Raw genomic sequence first — 15,695 nt, 5'->3', positions numbered from 1 at the left:
ATTGGTCAACTGAGCGATCCAATCAGATCCACTTCCTGTTGCAGCAGATGGGCGTGGCTTAGATGAAGAAGTGAAGATGGCTGATTTCAGAGTTTTAGTGAATGACTTACAAGCTTTAGCTGATGAAGTTGAAAACAATTCACCAAATGACGACCTTCACTTTTATCTGGATAGTTTTATTAACAGCTTAGCTCAGCTAAACTCTGATATGGATTTAGAAGTTGACCCAGCAGTGTTTGATGGTCTGGAAGAAATTTCCCACCAGTTCTGCATCTTCTCAGAGACTGAAGAAACAACCTTCAGATGCCCCTCCTACTTTTTACCCCCATATGATTGAGGCTGACCTCCATTCAGAGAACACTGCTCTGGACATCACAGAGATGTTCAGTGTGAGTGAGAGAACAATTAGTGTGAGGATGGTACATTATGAGATAAGGTCATTTTAACCTACTTCTGTCAACATCTGTTTTGTAACTCTTGCTTGTTTGAAAGTAGCAACAGTAGAACTATATTTGTGTGTAAATATTACTCATGTTAATGTGTATTAATAGTAGGCTAGGCTAACGTTGCATTGCTATTCCATTTCAATACTTATATTATGAAGCTATAGACTGGTCATATTATATGGCATATGTTCAGGTTCTAATGTCATGTAGACTACACAACAATTAGGCTACATTAAAACAATCTGGTCTGTTTTAACAGCACATCAGCCCTTGTCCTTAATATCAGCTAATGTATAAAGTCATCTAGTATTGTTTTGTCCTTGTTATCTCTAGCATCTGTCCAGGTTAGCAGTAGTTTTAATTTAGAGTTCAGTAAAACTTACTTTGTCAAAACAAGCACAGTTGTAGCTATAGTGTGCTAATATATGTACATGTTTGATCATTAAAAATAGGCTACATTATTATTAGTCTATGAGTTTTTATTACATACAATGGTTAGATCATTTCACAGACAGTTTTCATTTCATGTCTATTGTGACCTTTCTCATTGTTTTGGATAAACAGAGTCCTTGATTTATTCACTACATTGTAAGACAATGATTTGGATGAAAGTATAACCTACATTCTGCAGCTCCATCACAACTGTGGATACAAAATGATGGTTGGACACCTGAATACACAAGGCATACACATACAAAGTAAGTATTATTAGTATTTAACCTAAATTGTTCTGGGATTATTCATCAATAAATTGGTATTTGTCCTACTTGCTGATTTATTAAGATGTCAAAAAGAAGCTTCTTTACTGACAGTCATTCTAGATTTTTGGCTATTTGTGAATTTTCTTCCAGGTTTGGGAATAATTAACAGTTTAGATATTCTTTATCTGTGTTTATTGTTTACATATTCATACCTTGTCCTTTCTGACTCATACACTAACATTTACAACACATGAAAGCAGGTTTAAGGTCCTTGATTAATATCTGGTCAGTATGGGGTTTGAACCCATGACCTTGGTGTTATTAGCACCACGCTCTGACCAGCTGAGCTAACTGGCCTATGAAGCTGCAAAAATGTGTAAAAATATGGTTGAGTTAAAACAATTACAGTTCCAAACACCCAGAAAGTTGGCAGGTAAAAATTCAGCAGTACTCATCCCTTAGCTTAAAGCTGCAGTATGTTTTTTTTTTTTTTTAATGTTATTTGGTCAAAAATCCATAATCATCTTTGAGCATATTGTAATCCAAAGTGTTCTGAGTAGACAGTGAATCTCTTCTCCTTCTCCAGGCTCTGAAAATGAAGTTGATCAATACAGAATGGATGTCAGCCAATCAGAGGTCTTTCTACCAACACAGCAATCTTGTGAGCTGTTTTAAGCATTACTATTGGCTGCTCGAGCTGCTCATTAAAAGTCAATGTGTGTTCTTGATCTGAGAGTAGAGAAAGTCTCATGGCTTTATATTCCAGCAGAAATCTCTAACGTGACTTTAAAACAAGAGGAAAAATGAAGACTGAGGTGGAGAAGCAACAGAATAAAGGCACAAATATGTTCATGAGGAACAGAGTCACAGAGGTTCCTCTGACTCTGTGTGTGTGGTGGACTTCACTTGATCTGCTTTCAGTCCGTGCACAGTCTGCCCTGAGTCAGAGAGAGAGTGATAACAAACGAGATAAATAGCTTGTAAAACTAAGAGAATCATTATCTAAGGTGGAGACAGAGAACAGACACATTTCATCTGCAGTGTAGAGTGTGTCTGCTCTGATCAGCTGTGGCTCTGAGCCTCTTACTGTCCTCACAGCAGTGAGTGATACATGCTTTTATGTCTCTAAAACATCAGAAAACTCTCCAATAACACAAGATAAAGTCTCTACATTTGTTTCTAGTCTCTATGGAGAAATCTTTGCCCAGAAACTAAAAGGTTTATGTGTGACTCACTAAACATGAACAATATTAATACTTTTGAATGATAATCTTTGTAAAATGCCTAGTCAGCTGATTGAGGCTGTGTGTGTCAGACACTTTCTGTATCCACGGACCAATCAGATCATTCATTCATTCATTATACACTTTCATTATACACTTTGGTGACGCTGACAGCCTCAGCAGGAACATACAGCAGTTGTGCTGCTATACACAAAGTGTGGGGGTCCTTTCTCACCCCTGTCACAGGAGCGTGCACGTAGCCAGGCTGAAATCACCTGGGTTAAGAGAGTGAGTTGATATCTCAGTTCATAGTGCAGCTGCTCTCTGACAGAGAATGTTTGGTTAGGTGAAACCCGCTAACAGAGATAAATCCAGGATATACGTATCCAGCTTTGTAGTACAGGCCCACAGAGCTACACATCTTTAAACTACAGATGATCGCTTCATCTTCATAATAAACATCTTTAGAGGAACAAATGTTTCCACAAATAATGTGTAGTAGAAGTGGTGTTTGTGTGTCTTTTTCCAACACATGTGACTTTGTGACACAGAATCAGTGTGAACGCGTCCCTGGGGCGTTTATGTGTAAACTGTGTGTGTGTGTGTGTGTGTGTGTGTGTGTGTGTGTGTGTGTGTGTGTGTGTGTGTGTGTGTGTGTGTTTTCTCACCCTGCAGCATCTGTGGCTTCAATCCCGAACTTTAATGTATTTTTAGTTTATTTTAATACACATTTTTCCACTTTCAAGACACTTACAACTCCTTTCCACCACTTTTACATCTAATGTCACATATGTTGACCAATTATTGTCACTTTTATCCTTTTTCATCGTATTTCATGATTATTTTTGCCAATTTAACCACATACACCATTTGTCATGCCCATTATATGAAAGTTTAAACTAATTGTTCCAATATTGACACTTTGAAAACACTTTTTCTGTTCGTTTTTGTCCATTCTAATTTGCAACTTTTTCCACCATTTTTGGTCATTTTTATTTCTGATTAAAACAAGGATTTACATATTTAAGATGACTATATACTATGGCCCAAATAATAGTAAACATCCTGCATAACAGTGAATATTATTCAGATAAATAAATACATGTGTTTATCACATGTATTTATTTATGTACCTTTATTTTGCTGACTTCATGGATGGGGCCCCTAAATGCTCTCTCTCTCTCTCTCACGCACACGCACACGCACACACACACACACACACACACACACACACAGGCTTGGGGAGTAATGGATTACTAGTAACAGCGTTATGTAATCTGGATACAAAAATAATGTAACTATAATCTGTTACAGTACATTTAAAAACATGTAATCAGATTACCAGTATTTTTATTAAAAATGGGGATTACTTAGTGGGATTACTTCTTCAAAGCAAACAGAATATACACCGTGCAACAGATACACAGAGTGCACACACACATTGTGACACTTCGTAGCACTTCACCATAAACGTGAAACCAATACTGCCTGCCTAGCTGTTCACCATCATGACTCAGGAGTTTTCACTGCATGAAAATTCCTGAGTCACTGTTTGCTGTGACCACACCAAATAAAACATGGAAAGGTAAATTACAAAGATGAATCCAAAGTTAACTTCTGACACAAACTCTCTACACCATAGACTGTAAACACACATCTCCACTACGCATCCTCAAGTTGCCTTCACTGACTGCCAACGCTGTAGGAATTAGGAACATCTACAACGGACACATCCAACAAACAGCAGAGCTGTTACAATATGAAGCTATTATGGTAACAGCTAACTTATATGATATTGTGCAGTAACATAACAGCTGTATATGTGTTTGTTGTGTCTATTACTGCATGATGCAGAATAACTGCATTTGTTTGTCTAGGAAATAATTTTCAACAAATTGAATTAAAGTCACTTCCTGTACATTACATGAAAGACATGCTGACACAGCAAACATAACTAATAATTAACTATGGAGCATGTTATTACGTAAAACATCTACTTTATGGCACTTTTTTCCTGTAACTTTTTAATTAATTTAAAACCAGAAACAGGAAAAAATAAAAACCAAATACAAAAAAAAGGTTTATTTCTGATTGGTTTTAAAATCAAAATAACAATGGTAACACATTTTATAATTTTGTTTGTTTGTCTTTTTTACAAAGTGCAGTTGATTCTATATCTATAGCATAAAAAAATCTGACTGCAAGTGACAGATAGAACACATTTTTGCGGAGGTACGCATGCCTCGAGATGCGTTCAAAGTCCCTGGGAAACCCAGAAATTTGTAAAATATCCCCACACAGCCTCGACACCAGGTGAAAACAAAAGAGGACATGTCTAAAACCAGACGTATGGTCACCATACATGTCATCATTATTTAATAATGAATAGAAAAAATAAAAATGCAGTGTTATAGTTTGGTCACATGGGGAATATTTATAAAGTTTTATTTTTATGAATCTTTGAATTTTGGTGTTGTTTACCATATCTGCATTGAAAAAAGAACCTTGGGATGAAATATTAATTAAAATATATTTTCAAATAAATATCAAAAGAATATGAATTCACTGGAACACATCTGTAACCTTAACACACCCAGAAATACAATATATTATGACTGCAAATTTCATGTCTGCTATTAAAAACTGTATATTACAATAATTAGCATATTAGCACACACTTAGCTATAATAGAGCTTTTCATCTGTAAACTCTTCTTAGAAACCAATGATCACACAATGTGTTGCCTGTTATCTCACGCTACGAGGTGACTATTGTTGGAATTGTCCCTGTATAAATAAAGTTTCATTGAATTAATCTGCGACCTTTGACAAATAAACAATGGTTGCAAATATCAAACTACTTCTGTGTAACTCTATTGTAGTCCAGTCATCACATTTATAAACTATCTTAGTCATCTAGGATCTGTGCACCCTCAGAAAATCAGCTGCTCACATTATTTTGACCTGAAATGATCTGATTTTCCACCGTTTGTAATTCTTCTCCAGTCTGCATTGACTCCTCCCACCAGAACGTCATGTTTAAGGGAAGAAGAAAATGAAAATGGATAATTTATTATTCATTTAATTTATGAGTTAAAAAATGCAGCTATATTCTGAAAATGAAAAAGCATTTCTGTTAATGGATTTTAAATTGAATTATGGTACAGATATACTTCCATAGTTTATACAGTTGATGTAGCGTTCTTATTCTCTATTACAAGTTCACAGTTGTTTTTGTTTGCAATGCCTTTGAATAAGTTGTTTTGTGCCTGACTTGGCTAGCTACGCCACAAGTTTTCCCTCAGTGTCCTTAGGTCTCACATGTTAGATGGACCTTGAACTGAGACATGTTTGAATACTTTACATTGTAGTGTTGCACAAATGTTTGATCATTTTGTTTTTGCCTTCTTCACGTGACAAATCACAGCACTTTATACAGCAGCATATTATGTGTTTTGTTCATTGCTGTTGGTTTTGCTTTAAAAAAAAGTCTTAAATTGTCTTAAATTTGACATAAAAAGTGTGCAGCAACCACTGTTTCTGGTGTACGGTTCATACTGTTAATAAATGTTGATGGTACTCATACTCCTGGTTGTGATTCTGATAAGATGTTTATTCTAAGAACAAAAACTGGTTTTAAAATTCTGGTTTTAGTTTTAATATAGATTTAGGTTTATTTCAAGATGAGTCAACTTGTATCAAGAAACAGCTTAGTCATTTTTCACTAATACTGAGTCATTTTTTACTTAGATTAGTTGTTTTCTTCTTGTTCCGAAGCTTTCATTTGCACAAATTAAAAAAGCAAAAAAATTTTTAACAAGAATTATTTGTTTATATTCAGTATATTTCACTTGTTATTGTGTTGTAGGAAGTTTTATTTCAAGTAATTTAATCTAATAATCATCCATTTCTGCTTATTTTAACCCTTTAGAATACTTGTCTTGCTAACCACGACATTAATTCTAATTAAATTCAGTACATCTACACGTCTGCTAAATGTTGTCACCACTAAAATGTAGTATTTTTTTTCTAGATCATCACCAACTCAGGTTGATCCAGGCTGATTAAAACCATCCCATCTGAGCTGAGACATGAACTGATCCATTTATTCACACATTAGTTCTTCTAATGTCTTTAAACACTTTTATTGATACACACAGACCTGGTCAGAGCAGGTTACACTCCCAGTTAGGATCATGGAGAATAACATTTGCTCTGTCTCAGTATCTAGTTTAGACTTTTTTTAGACCTGTGTCCTGGGTATGATGGGTTTACGAGGTGAACAGTACTCAGCCATGTTGGGAAGTCCAGAAATCACACAGCATCTCACCCAATCATACTCACTGTGGTTCATGTCAGAAAATACCACAGACCAAGTATTTGTAGTGTAGTCATAGCACTCAACAATTCTGTTTCGTCTTCTACAAGAGACAACAAAGATCTGCTTGTTCATCACTGCAATGTCAAAGTATCTGTGTCTGTGGACCATTTCAGGGACATCGTACCAGGTGTTGGTCACTGGGTCATAAGCCTCAGCAGACCTCAGATCTCTGAATCCATCTCTGCCTCCAACTGCAAAAATGTGGCCCATATATGCAACGACTCCAAGTCCACACCGAGGTGTTCCCATAGGAGTGATCAGTGTCCACTGGTTGGTGTCTGGGTTGTAATACTCAGCAGTATTCAGTACTCTATAGTTATTCCATCCTCCACATATGTACATCTTGTTTTTCAGTGTGGTGCAGCTGGCGCTGATCCTCTCTTCATTCATTGATGCAATGAACGTCCACTGGTTGATGTTGGGCTGGTAGCGTTCAGCAGTTCTTCGTGAGGTACCATCATCCCTGCAGCCTCCCATAGCGTAGATGTATCCCTTTAGCACGGTAACACTCACAAAGCTCTGTGACTCCTGCATTGGTGACATCTCCTGCCAAGTGTGTGTGACTAGGTTATACCTCCACACTCTGTTAGAGGGGTCGGTCCATCTTAAACCACCACCCACAATGTAGAAGCATCTACCAAGGAAGACAGTGCTGTAGAGGAATAAGTGAGTCATGGGATCCTCCAGACTGGGATGAGTGTGAACTATGATCCAGCAGTTAGTTCTGTAGTCAAAGGCCTCTATGGTCTTAGAAAATAATTTAAACATCAGTAAGACGGCGTTTGGCAAGCGACGGCAAAACAAGGTGTTGTTGATCCCAGACTCAGAGCAGAGTAACGAAGGTTGAGACATGACTTTAAGGGTATCAGAGACCAAGAGGTGGGACTCAGGGTTTGTTTTTACCACATCATCGTTAAGCACATTGTCTGTGATGTAACTTTTGTCCATCAGCCCCAGTCGTACCTTTGGTAACAGAGTAGAAATGGCTCCCTGTCGTTCCTCAGGCTTGTGGTTTATCCATCTTAAAACACTTTGATAAACTGTGCTCTCCTGGGTCACAGTAAGGTCATCCTGACCCAGGATATCAGCCAGCTCCTGCTCCGCAAGCTGCAAAAACTCTTCACAGAGTGAAACCTCCTCAAAATTCTCACAGATAAAGTGAAAGGCCTCATACTTCAGTTGAAACAAAATGGGAATATAACAGGATTTTGCAAACTGCCACAGCCCAATGCAGTTTTCTGTACAGAGATGATCCTTAAGGACATCAAAGCATGTTTGTTCCAGACTCTTTACATTGAACTGATGCACTTCCATCAGTAGATCAAAATTATTGCTGTTGTCAGAAATATAATGAGTAAAGTCACTGAGTCCAAGGAGTTTGTGAAATGTTCTGACAATGAAGATCATGTGAAGATCCAAGCATTTTAGAACTTCAAAGATCAAAGCATTTTAGAACCTAGAAGATCAAAGCATTTTAGAACCGAAAGCTTCCATTTCTTCCAAACAGAATGTTACCATAGTTACCAGCAAAAGAGCTTTGCTGAGTGTTGTTAAGTTGACAATTTGTTATATTCTTCAGTAATTTTGTTATATTTTAGTTTTAGTGCATGTAATATAGTTCACATACATAATATTGTTGTTTCATGTTTTCAGCATTTCTGATTGATGTTTTATAATAAAATACAAACATAGGTTTAATATTTGAGTCTCTGTTTCTCCAGTGATAGGCAGAGGTTCTGGACACTGGACTAACTAGCGCTTCCGTGCCCCAGCATGTTTGACACCTATAGTCTGGATTGTTTACCTATTCTCAGTGAAATTATGCTGTTCCTGTACCTGGTTACAGAACACTTTGTTGGCATAGGACCAACCTTCCCTTCAAGACAATGATAGCAACACATACTGTAGTCTCTGATTAACCAAGTATACAGAAAACGGGAAAACAAAAAAAATTACAGAAATAACTTCCTGAGAACTTTTTACACAGTTTTACCAGATTTTCACAATAAAAGGGATGTTAAATGTTAAAGGTGATAAATATACTTCCTGCACTAAGTAAGTAAGTAAGTAAGTAATATTTATTTATATAGCACCTTTTACAGATAATACAAATTACAGTTACAGTCACAAAAATATGATGGACATAAAACAACCCTTTATCACTGGAATTTTAAAATGCTTTCTGAAACAAATAGGTTTTCAGTTGGCTCTTAAAAGCATCAACGGAATCAAGCAAACGCAAGGAAAACGGAAGATCGTTCCAGAGCGTTGGCGCGACCGCCTGGAAGGAGCGATCTCCTCTGGTCTTGTAACGGGTACGGGGGACCATGAGCAGGTTCTGATCCTGGGACCTCAGCCTCCGGGAGGGGGTATAAGGACACAACAAGTCTCTAATGTAGGAGGGAGCCTGACCATGCAAGGCTCTGAAGGTCAGCACCAGAATTTTAAAATTGAAACGAAAAGTGACTGGGAGCCAATGAAGGGCTTTTAGAATGGGAGTAATATGGGCCCTTTTGTTTGTGCGAGTCAGTAACCTCGCCGCAGAGTTTTGTACCTGCTGAAGACGAGACAGCGCCTTTTTGTTTAGACAAGAAAATAAGCTGTTACAATAGTCTAAACGGGAAGACACAAAGGCGTGGATAATCATCTCAAGATCATCTCTGGACACAAGTGAACGTAGTTTAGAGATTTTCCTCAGTTGGTAAAAACAGTTCCTTGTCAGCAGTTGTAAGTAACCTCACAAGTCCATTACTGTGCACTTGATCTGGTGACATGTTGGTAACCACGGTGATGTGGTTGAGTGAGAGCGTACAGAGCTTCTCGATCAGCTTCTGAACATGTGCACTGGGCCAGTGGTTTTCTTCTGTAATCAGCCGTTGAATAGAGCAAGTTTTACACAAATCACCAGTTTCAGAGCAAAAAGCTGAAAAAAACAGGCTTTTTCTAAAAAAAATATTTCTCAGTGACTTTGAAGCAATTTCTTTTGCTTTATTGAAAATTATAACATCTGAACATTGGTATCCTTTGGCTTTTATTTATCAAAAAAACAACATTTGGCTCCAAAACTAAGCCAATTTATTACAATTTAACCATGTAGTGTTAATAAGTGCCAGTTAAGTCAACTAACTAACTACTAACAAATAACATATAATTTCTGGGCTCAGCCTATTTGCTATGGTAACCTAGAAACCTGTGTGTGTATGTGTTTGACAAACACTGGAATTATGTTTTTAGCAGCTGAGTATTTCTATTGTATATTAAAATATTGTGCTGCTGACATTATTAGAATTGTCACAGTGATGATCAGAGACCAGACAGTGTTTAAAGTCCACAACACTTCAGAGCACAGGCACTGAGACGTACCACAATATTTAATGCTACAATTTCTCTCATTTAATCCCATTTTTCTCAAATGTAAAGTTTTTAAGGCTTTAGATTTGGCTACATCACATTTAATACTTTACCTTTTTAAGGATTTAAAGACCATCTACCCTGGTTTGTGTGTGTGTAGAGGCCTGGAAATAGTAAGCATAGGTTAAATAAAAATAGACACCCCTACAATTTTTATTTTCTTATTTAACTACTTTATTTTCATGTAATAACTCATTTGGTTCTTATGCAATCTCTTTTGAGTTAAGTGTAATCCCTACGCCGACCAGTAGATGGCGCATGTAGCGCACTGATAGAGAGTAACTAAGGCACCACAGAGGAAGAACAATCCTCACGTGAAGTAAATGCAGCTGAACACATGTGCTGTCTCCATTCTTTATCACAGGCAAGCTGAGTACTTCATACACACACCCGTATGTCCTCTGAACCCAAGAGGAGCAACACGATCACGGAGATGCACAGACAGCCAGCCTTAAGAGCATCTATAATGATAAACAGACATATTAAAATCAATGTATTGCCTTTATCTGCTGTACTTATCCAGGCATAGTTGAAGCTAAGTAGCTTAGCAAAAGCTAACACTAACAAGGTCATTGTTAAGAAATAAAACGTCTTTGATAATTACCTGTGTTCACAAACGTTGTTGCAGATTCCTGTGACTTTGATGAAGACAGGTAGTGTTCCCATAGGAGTGATCAGTGTCCACTGGTTGGTGTCTGGGTTGTAATACTCAGCAGTATTCAGTGATCTAATGTTACTCCTACTCCATCCTCCACATATGTAAATCTTGTTGTTCAGTGTGGTGCAGCTGGCATCTTCCCTCCCTTTATTCATTGATGCAATGAACGTCCACTGGTTGATGTTGGGCTGGTAGCGTTCAGCAGTTCTTCGTGAGGTACTATCACGATCCCTATAGCCTCCCATAGCGTAGATGCATCCCTTTAGCACGGTAACACTCATTAAGGCCCGTGGCTCCTGCATTGGTGACATCTCCTGCCAAGTGTGTGTGACTAGGTTAAACCTCCACACTCTGTTAAAGGGGTCAGTCATTCTTAAACCACCACCCACAATGTAGAAGCATCTACCAAGGAAGACAGTGCTGTAGAGGAATAAGTGAATCATGGGATTCTCCAGACTGGGATGAGTCTGAACTGTAATCCAGCTGTTAGTTCTGTAGTCAAAGGCCTCTATGGTCTTAGAAAATATTCTAAACATCAGTAAGATGGCGTTTGGCAAACGACGGCAAAACAAGGTGTTGTTGATCCCAGACTCAGAGCAGAGTAACGAAGGTTGAGACATGACTTTAAGGGTATCAGAGACCAAGAGGTGGGACTCAGGGTTTGTTTTTACCACATCATTATTAAGCACATTGTCTGTGATGTAACTTTTGTCCATCAGCCCCAGTCGTACCTTTGGTAACAGAGTAGAAATGGCTCCCTGTCGTTCCTCAGGCATGTGGTTCATCCATCTTAAAACACTTTGATAAACTGTGCTCTCCTGGGTCACAGTAAGGTCATCCTGACCCAGGATATCAGCCAGCTCCTGCTCCGCAAGCTGCAAAAACTCTCCACAGAGTGAAACTTCCTCAAAATTCTCACAGATAAAGTGAAAGGCCTCATATTTCAGTTGAAACAAAATGGGAATATACCAGACTTTAGTAAACTGCCACAGCCCAATGCATTTTTCCGGACAGAGATGATCCTTCAGAGCTTCAAAGCATGTTTGTTCCAGACTCTTTACATTGAACTGGTGCACTTCCATCATTAGATCAAAAATTTAACTGTTGTGTCAGAGTGACAGAGATAAAGTAAATTCACTGAGTCCAAGGAGTTTGTGGGTTATTGTGTCTCTCTCAGAAGGGTTTCCCTCATTAAAGAACACTCAAGGTGCTGCTGAGTCCTTTGATGTGTGACCAGCTCCTGATGATGTCATCAGCAGAGTGTGTGATGATGTCACAGTGAAATTCACACTGACATTCCTTCTGCTGGCTCCTGATTGGTGGATGGCATGACAGGTTCTGCGTTCTTTGATATCTGTGTGTGTGGGTGAGGGGGGTCTCAGCTATCAATCAATCAATCAATCTTTTATTTGTATAGCGCCAAATCATAACCAATGGTATCTCAAGACACTTTACAGTAGAGCAGTCTTAAGGATGGACTCTTAATTTTATGGATACACACATATGCATATATACGTATATACACATACATATGTATCCCACACCCAACATGAATTCATCATGGCGGCAAGGAAAACCTTCTGTTAAGCAGCAGGAACCTTGTGTGGATCCCATTCCTATGATGAACAGCCATCCACGTTATGCTGTGTTGGGTGTGTGCAGAGGAAAGGGTGGAGACAGAGTTGTTGAGACTCTGTAACTCCACACTGAGGATCCCACGGACCTGCAAGACAAAAGCCAGAAGGAGTACAGGAGCAAACACACAAGGGAAGAAGCAGACATAGAGGGAGTGTTAGAGAGAGGAATGGGACCCTCTCCGGTCCCTCTCTAACCTAAATGACCTCTCTCTTAACGCCCTCTCCAACCTCTCTCCAACCGAGCATGCCAGACCCCCCCGGCAGTCTATGCCTATTGCATCTTAACTATGATCTATGAGCTGGTTGCTAACTAAAAGCTTTACCAAAGAGGAATGTTTTGAGCCTAACCTTAAAGGTAGAGAGGGTGTCTGCTGCCCGAACCATGGTTGGTAGATGGTTCCAGAGAAGTGGGGCCTGATAACTGAAAGCTCTTCCTCCTAAGCTACTTCTCGAGACAAATGGAACAACGAGTAGGCCAGCATTTTGAGAGCGTAGTGTTCTGGGGGGATTGTATGGCAATACCAGCTCCTTGAGATAGACTGGTGCCTGTCCATTTAGGGCTTTATAAGTGAGAAGAAGAATCTTGAATTCTATTCTATATTTTATGGGAAGCCAATGCAGAGAGGCTAATACAGGAGTAATGTGATCAGAACCTTCGATAGCTCAGATGGGAGAGCGGAGGACTGTAGAGTGGGTTGCTGTGATCCTTAGGTCACTGGTTCAACTCCGGTTCGAAGGAATAATGTTTTCACAAGTTTATCTTATCAGCCATAATATTTCAACTATCTTGCCTTCGGGTGCCCATCCTGCAGGCCAGCAACCTCTTGATAGACGATCCTCAAGGAAAATGTCCTGTATCCTCAATACACTCAGTGCCGTTGACGAGATAATTTGTCATTTCAAATCCAAACGCTCAGTGCCATTGACAAGGAAACTCGTTATTTGCATTTTATCACGGAGATTACTAGAATACACCCTAGCAGAGGTCCCTAATCAATATCCATCCATTTTCAGGCCCACTTATTCCTGTTTGTCAGTGTCGCAGGGGTCACCGGTGCCAATCTCCAGCTCTCATTGGGCGCTGGGCGGGGGCACACCCTGGACAGGGCGCTAGTCCCTTCATCAATAGCTAAGCTGTAATGTGTTGCAGTTACCAACTGGTGCCCTGAAGGTGGCAGCAGTGCACCTTTAGATGGGAGATGAGCCACTGATACTACCATTAGCTAAGGAGGGAAAAGCAGGGAGGAGGGAGATTATGGCGCTATGAAGTGATATTGTGAAGTATGCAGCAGCTCACAGCACCACATACTAACACAGAACATGTGTGGACTTGAGTGGATTATTGATAATGTTGTGATTGTGAGCTAAAGCCATCAACCTACCAGACTAAACGGGTCATTCGATCATGTCGGGAGGAAGAGGAAGTTACGTCTGTGCAACTGACAGGGAGGGATACAAAATACAGTAAAATAAGTAAAACATTAAACTGTGAGCCAGATAGCAAAATAATAATAATTTTGCCATTAAAAGCCTTTACTCAATGTTGTTGTTATTTATTTGTTTTTGGGTTTTTTGTTTGTTTTTTTAAGGAAACCAATGTTCAGATGTAATAGTTTTCAATAAAGCACAAAAAAGAATCTGGTGTCAGATTTCAGATAGTCATAGTACAAAATATCCTGTGGCTCTTTAAATATCTCTCAAAATGCTCCAAAACGGCTGGCACTCAGGGGGGTCGAAGCTCTGAAAATGGCTGGCACTGAATGGGTTAAACAGTCAATAAATCTGCAAACCACTTTTTTCTGCTGAATACAGGTGTATTTTGGGTATGAAGTAGTGTTGTTGATTGGTCATAGTCCAATTCTCAACATTTTAGTCAAAGTATTTCAATTTGGTACATTTGTAATATTGTAAGAGTGACTGCCCTCAATGGGACAACTCCTGGCTATTACAATTTTGCTCTTGGCTTTAAACAAGATTCTGTGACGTTTCGGGACAATCTTGCATCACAAACAAGCACTGTTAGCCACAGGAGCAAAAAGTGCTCTAACAAAAAACTAACACCTGTGGCCTCTGCAATATGTGGTGAGTAGGTTGAATTGAGAGGATTATGGAAAGAGTGGGAAAATGAGTATTGAGTAGCTTGTTAGCATAGCTTAGATTGTTCTTTGAAGATTTTGTCATAGACTGGGGGTGTTGATGGTATACGATGGTGCTTTGTCAGAATGGCCGAGTGGTCAAAGGCGCTTCAGGTCGTAGTCTCCTCAGGAGGCGTGGGTTCAAATCCCACTTCTGACAGCAATGCAAGGCATTTATGCAGTCCTGATTTTTTTTTTCCGTATAAATTGTAGATAAAACGCTCATACAAGTTTTGCATGTGGCAAGGACAATAAGCATATATTCTTTTTTGCAGCGCTCTACTACTGTGTTCTGCTAACGCTAATCAAACTTGTTGTCATTGATATTCTAGCCTTGAAAACACTTGTTTTAATTTTTTACCGTACAGTCAAACGTACAAAGGTTAAGTAAAAAGCAATCTCGCCTCTTAGAGGCAGTGTTATCTCCTTTAAACTTCCTTTTGTCCTTAGCTTAGCTTAGCTTAGCTTAAATTTAGCACCTATGGCTTCTCTCTCCTCCCCTCCGCTCTCCTGCCCGGTGTGTCAGATGTTTAGTTACTCCTCGTCCTCCTTTAGGGACAATGGTAGTTGCATAAAGTGTAGCGTACTGTTAGATATGGAGGCGAGGATCAACAATCTGGAGAAGCGGTTTCGCACCCCTGATACCAAAACCGAAGCTAGCAAGCAGGACCTAGCCGGTGCGGGCCGTGCTAGCTCTAGCTTAGCCTCCCCCCCGGCCAGCAATGACTGGGTTTCTGTCCGTCGTGAGCATAGTCGAAGGTCAAAAAGCCGCTCGGGACACCACCATGTTCACGTCTCAAACAGGTTCTCCCCCCTCCGTGAGGACAACACACTCACCGGGGAACAAACTCTGATAATTGGCGACTCCATAGAGAGAAACGTGAAGCTAGCGAAGTCAGCGGGCATCGTGAGGTGCATCCCAGGGGCCAGAGCGGGCGACATAGAATCAAATCTAAAGTTGCTGGCAAAGATTAACCGTAAGTTTGATAGGATAGTCCTCCATGTCGGCACTAATGACTCCCAACGTCGTCAGTCGGAAGCAACCAAAGTGAACATTGAATCAGTTTGTGCTTATGCTAAAACAATGTCGGACTCCGTAATTTT

General features: G+C 39.4%; 2 non-coding genes across 2 annotated transcripts; one reads left to right on the top strand and one right to left on the bottom strand.

The window, feature by feature from the left end:
* Positions 1–1,430: 1,430 nt before the first annotated feature.
* On the bottom strand, positions 1,431–1,504 carry trnai-aau (transfer RNA isoleucine (anticodon AAU)). Its single transcript has one exon. It is a non-coding gene; the product is annotated as a tRNA-Ile (tRNA).
* Positions 1,505–13,108: 11,604 nt separating this feature from the next.
* On the top strand, positions 13,109–13,195 carry trnay-gua (transfer RNA tyrosine (anticodon GUA)). The gene is given in 2 exon segments: positions 13,109–13,145; positions 13,160–13,195. It is a non-coding gene; the product is annotated as a tRNA-Tyr (tRNA).
* Positions 13,196–15,695: the final 2,500 nt, after the last annotated feature.

This window comes from Gouania willdenowi, unplaced genomic scaffold, assembly GCF_900634775.1.
Source record: "Gouania willdenowi unplaced genomic scaffold, fGouWil2.1 scaffold_303_arrow_ctg1, whole genome shotgun sequence".
Taxonomy (NCBI): Eukaryota; Metazoa; Chordata; class Actinopteri; order Blenniiformes; family Gobiesocidae; genus Gouania; species Gouania willdenowi.
This window is presented reverse-complemented; position numbering and strand designations above follow the sequence as displayed.